Source organism: Haemaphysalis longicornis, unplaced genomic scaffold (genome assembly GCF_048455015.1).
Source record: "Haemaphysalis longicornis isolate Haplotype H1 unplaced genomic scaffold, Haemaphysalis longicornis Haplotype H1 scaffold_4, whole genome shotgun sequence".
NCBI lineage: Eukaryota > Metazoa > Arthropoda > Arachnida > Ixodida > Ixodidae > Haemaphysalis > Haemaphysalis longicornis.
The window spans coordinates 206,885,631-206,891,417 of record NW_027526361.1 but is presented as its reverse complement, the minus strand read 5'-3'; the positions used below and the strand labels follow the sequence as shown (position 1 = coordinate 206,891,417).

At 50.1% G+C, this 5,787-nt stretch overlaps 1 pseudogene; it reads right to left on the bottom strand.

The window, feature by feature from the left end:
• Positions 1-2,449: 2,449 nt before the first annotated feature.
• LOC144180198 (uncharacterized) lies at positions 2,450-4,135 on the bottom strand (annotated as a pseudogene).
• Between the last annotated feature and the right edge of the window lie 1,652 nt (positions 4,136-5,787).

Genomic DNA, 5,787 nt, shown 5'->3' with positions numbered 1-5,787 from the left:
GAGGTGACTCGGTTAGGCTTAGCTGGACAACCATGCTGGGAAACTGTCACACTCAGAAAATCTGGTGAAAATTCGCTGCACCTCACAGATTTTGGTATCGGTCGATGCCCCTCACTGAGCTGCGTCGACTAGTGAAGGAATTCCATCGGCGATGCTAATTAGCACTGCGCAATTAAGCATAATCTATGGAGCCAACGCGACACACGTTCGCTCGTTTCGGCGACCGCAGCGCCACCCTCCACATACTTTGAAAAATATAAGTAAGTGACAACAATCGTTTGTTGTGCGGAAGTGGAGTACGGAAATGATAATAATTAATCGGCTGGGAAAATAATTACCGGTTGCGATGAAGCGACGACGCGGTATTGCACGCATTGCAGACGAAGCGCGCGCTCCAGACATGGCTACCTGAAGGTCGTCGTCGTCCGGTATCGTGATGCATTACTTGTGAGCGCGTTTCTTGCACTCAGCGCAGCGAAGGAACTTCTGTTCACCTTTAAAAACTTAGGAGCACAGAACGCACGCATTCTTAGTGGGCGCCATCTTTATTGTAATAATCAATCAATCAATCAATCAATCTCTTTATTATAGTGCCCAGGTACAGCCGTAGCCTTTGTTATGGCGCACTTAAGAAAAAGACAGACGACGACACAAATACATCCACGCGTGACAACAACAAAATACAAGCGATAAAAAAAAAACTAGAATGAAGAATAAAGTTCATTTAACAAAATCAATGATTTCGGCACACTAAAGTTGGAACAGAGGGGAACACGGTAAAGAAAGATGCAAGGGGGGATGATACTGGTCAGGACACACAAGATGAAAATCGAACTTGGAAACACTGAGAGAATGAAGATTGGAAAAGCAAACGTCAAGCGGGTTTCCGTTGCAGTTTTTTACACCATTTTTTTGCTGGAGGTCAGTAAAAGAAATGAATTCGAGAAGGCAGGTGCCTTTCCTGATGACATAGTGGTATTGATGCTGGACGGTACCATCCAACCAGTCGATACCAGGTGCGTTAAAATCGCCAGCGATACATTAGTCATGACGGGGATTTGAGGTGACGACGTTTTCGATGGCCGAAATGTCTGAATCATACTCATGTGGATGAAGATTTGGACAAAAGTAAAATGTAGAATGTAATATATTCCGCTTACCTGGGCAGCATAATTCATCCAGACAGATTCATCCACAGTTTTGATATCGCTGCGCCTCAAGGAAGTAATAGAACGATCCACAGCTATGAGAACACCCCCACCAAAACGTTTACCTTTTGTACAGTCCCTGTCACGGCGGTAAACATTAAAATTTTTGGTAAAATAGTCGCCGGAGGCAACATCTGGTTCAAGCCAGGTTTCCGTAAAAATAATAATATGGAAATCAGATGAAGATACGGAATAAAAAAACTCACTAGCCTTTGTCCGTAGGCCACGAAAGTTTTGATAGAGAATGTTCAGGCGCATCCGGGTGGATTATTATTAGATATTTCAGATGTGTGTATCATGGATTCATAAAGAGGACATAGAAACCGTTTAAAGAGGCACCAGTTCGGCCACAACGATGGGTTTTGCAAGCGTTCGAAGTGCTTATCGGAGAACATGACATGAAACGACGCATTGTTAGTGAACCTTGTTTTTAGTCGTTTGCAGGTCACAGGAGGGGCGTTCAAAGTGGTGAGGTGGGAGGACAAGGCTTCACTAGTAGTCTCCGGTGACAGCCTAGAAACGAACATAGCAGGTGGCCGCCGAGATACGTCACGTGGCGGTTGTTGGTCAGCCGAGTGGGTTAATTTCGGTGAAACCACCGTGAATGATCCTGGGTCGGAAGTGCCATACGACGGTTGAAGGCGAGCTGGGCGTCCCTGCGGCTGTACAATCCCAGTGACCGGGGCAGGTACAAATGCAACTACATAACCCTGCACGCCCCCGGCAGTGGCTGATGTCGGCGAGGGGGATGCGGCATGGGCAGGCAGCGGCGGAGCCGCCACAACCGCAGAGAATAGCGACTTCGATTCCGGGGAGCAGGGATGGGTGCGCGGGGCAGCAGGCCGTCGAACGAGTTCCCCACGCAGGCAGCAAATTTTCTCCCGGAGGGAGACAACAACATCGGCCTGCCGAGCCAAGCCAACACCAATTAGATTTCAAGGCCGTAGGGCTGCCGCGGTGACGTCACAGGGTTGGGGGCCCCATTTATGCCGGCGAATGCGGCGGAAAGCCAGTGTTTCGTGCAAGTTTTAGCAGAACCAACGCTCCCGCGCGCGTTCGCAGTTGCTGCGGCTAAATTAGACCGAATAAAAGATTTCGGGAAAAAATCTCACTGAGCATCCTACATTGCTTCACGGAGTATCAAAGTACTGCATCCGGCTTGTCAAAGTTTTGATGTTCTAGCTTTACCGCCACGGCGATTGAGAGAATCAAACGAATGACTTCAACATCTTGATTATCAATTACGATTTACCCCGGGGAGAAAACCGCACCCATTCTACTTTTTTGCTCAGTGTTTGAAGCTTCCTTTTCTTCGATTTTTCACTGGCGTCACGAATGTCATCATTTATTCTAGAGCAGAAGTTTTTCAGCAAAATGTTCGAACTGCACCACAAAATGTACTTAAGGACAATCTCCTTCGTGTGTCCAGCATCACATCCATCAAAATCAGATGGGTCATCCTCAGTTAGTAGATCCACAGTGAGATCTGTCGCCACTTGACGCTGATTGGGAATGGTTAAGAAGTCGTCTCGTCTTGATAATTCCTCAACGACTGCGTAGCTGTGTGCAACGGCGTTGACAGCAAATATTTAGGGATGTACGAGTCCTCCTCGGTCAAGCTCCTTCACAAGGTCGTAGTTGGGATCCTCCACCGAGACAGTGCCTTCCTTGTCAATGGTTAAGATGTCCCTGCACTTCTTGCATTTCAGCCTTCTCAAGGTGGAGTAAACGGAGTATCCTGCCACGTACACCAATACCGCAATGATGTCCGTCATCTTAGACAAGGTGTCTTGCGTGACAACCACATTGTAGTTAGCGCGTGCTGCACCCTCGTCTCGGTCAAGGTCTTCCCACTGTTCGTCTCTGTGACTCTCGTGCTGGGAAGGTTTACTGACAGTCAGCAGCGTGCTTTGCAAGCGCATCTTGTTTTCGCCCTCGTAGATTTGCCGTATGGACACGTGGTACTGCGAGCCTGCGAGTTGCCTGTATTTCCCAAAGCGGTCTTCCAGGCTGTCGGTTTGGATCTTGCCAAACTGGACGTAGAGCATGTTGAGCTCGGTGGGGGCAGCACCTAGCAATTTCCACGAGTCCATGAGTTGTTTGGTGGAGAGCAGCGTGAGTTTCCTTGGTCAACGTGCCGCTGTCGTACGACGCAGTTCGATCCTTCCACTCATCCAGCCAGTCCAAAAGGTTGTATAGGAAGCCCACTTGCGGGTCATCTAGAGAAGCACCGGGCTTTGGAGCTCATCCCTCAGCCTTTTCCCCTTGCATGGTGTCTGGACATTCACAATCCTCCACCACGTCAGCACAATATCAATGAAAGCCGCGGTTCCCTCAACAAACTGAAGGTTGTGCTTCGATTGAAGGCCTCGCAGGGCGGGAGGGAGGGAGCTGTGGAATATTTCCAGCGCAAGTTTTACATTTTGTTTTTCAATGTCCGTCGGAAAGAGCCCTTTCCGAGTCAGCGTGTGAGCATGCCTGAGTAGCTGACCAACCTCATCGTTGTACAAACCTCTGATAATTTGAAATGATGCCGTCAACGTGCGCTCTCGGTTGTGTGTTCTGAATTCATCTCGGGAAAAAAAGCACCGCTGGTCATTACTTTGCTTCAGCCAGTTGTTTCGGATGCACTTCAAAATGTGAACTGGGTCTATCACAAAAAGCAATGGCCTTGCAGGATCACACGGATGCTCATAGACAAAGCGAGTCTCCGAAGACGAGCAAGTTAGAAAAGACTGATCAAAATGCTCCATAGGTTTCCTGTTGAATTTGTTGTTGTCGGTTACAACGCATACAACTTCGTAGCCAATCTTCTCTGAACCAAAATTGACTTCTTTCAGCACCTTGTGCAGAAACTTCCCGTCTGCAGAGCGGACAGGCACTATATGGGCTACCTCTTTGAATTTTGACGTGAGGCTCTGAACCATAAAACCAAGAGCGCTGTTTGCTGCCTCTGGTGAGTTGTGTGCGATGCCAGGGATGTTTGCGCTTTTGTACTAAAAAAATGCTTCATGTGGATTTCGTCCACCATTAGCGTAACAACGCGTTGGCGATCGTCCAGGTCCGATATCCTCTTCGCCATGCATCTCAGAAAGGTAGACGGCTGGTGCTCAGGCTGAGGGTTCATTTTGTATGACGAGCATACTGATCGGATGGTTACAGGATGCGGAAGAATGATGTTTCCGGAGCTGCGGATGTACCGGTAGGCGTGAGGCGAAATGGTAAAAAGTAGGCAGGCGAACACCATGACGTCGGGGAGTAGCGTCTTTGCACCTTTTTATCGGACAAAAGGTTGAGCTGCTCGATCAAAAACTTGATTGTGTCGACATCGTCCTTTCCTTCCTTTTCACACAGCTTGGCAAGCAGCGCACGCACAATTTCTACAGTATCTCCCTTCGAGGTGGTAGCTGTCGAAATCGGGTCGCGGTCCCATTTCTCAATAGCCTCAAGGACCTCCATAACTTCTCTCTTCCCTGACGCTACATCGGGAATCGAGATGTTACGTCCGAGCTTCTGAGTCGGGGCCTTCAAATAATGAAAGACTATGCTCAATTCCGGCTTGATCGTGAAGGAATATTTAATGCTCGGGGCATCCCCGTCAACAATGTGCAGCAGGATGAGGCGTTCGTGCGCTTCTATTGCGTGCCAGAAAGCCGACGAATTGCATCTCACGTAGTCCGCCAGGTCTTTGAGCGACTGAATTCTGTCCTCTTCAACTTCATGTTGGAATGTCTCGGCCGATTGCTGAAGAGCTTTTGTCAGTGCGCTTGACTCCAGGCGCAATCGTTTTGCCTCGGGAGCTTCTCGCGGGCTGCGCTGTGAGGTCAGATACTTGGGGCAGTCGGGGAATATCGACGGAATCGCCCCTGGGAGTAGGCGCTGTTGGGAAATGACGATCCCACCGCTGCCACCACTGTTGGGAATGAGCCCTCTCACCGCAGCCTCCAACTGTTGGGAATGACTATCCCAGGGCGGTCGCCAAGGTTGTGACTCGCCTTCCTGCTCGTCACCGAGGTTGGGAATCAGCCATCCCGACGCTGTCTCCGCTGTTGCGACTGGCCACCCGAGCGCAGTCACCGGTGTAGCGATGTTGCCTTGCTCCGTCCGCTATCGACGCGGCGCAGAGCCGAGCGAAGAAGTTCTCGAGCCGACGAAAACTTGAAGTAACATTTATATACAGTATATACAAGGTAAGCAAACGTTACATAACTCGCACAAAGGCGACAGCACCTTTTCACTCGGTGCTTCCGAAGAGACTGGTGCCGGAGAGAAGCCGCCGAGGAAAGCCGACGATGAGAGCCTCCGGGCTTCTTTTATAGCCCGGGAGTTCGTTGTGGCCCCAAGAAGTTCGAAATGCTCCAATCAGGGCTCTCGCTGCCTGAAGTTTGAATTCCGACGAATGGTAGCGAAGCGGTGAGTCAGCTGCGCCGCCAATGGGGAAAGGGAGAGCGATGCCGCCGCCGTCTCCGTGACCTCGCCTCCGGGTGTAGCGACATGCCCTTGTTTGGGTCGTTCTCCGCTGAGGGAATCGGGCGCGCCGCAGCGTTTCGAGATGCAGGAGTCGGCCGCGCCGCAGCGT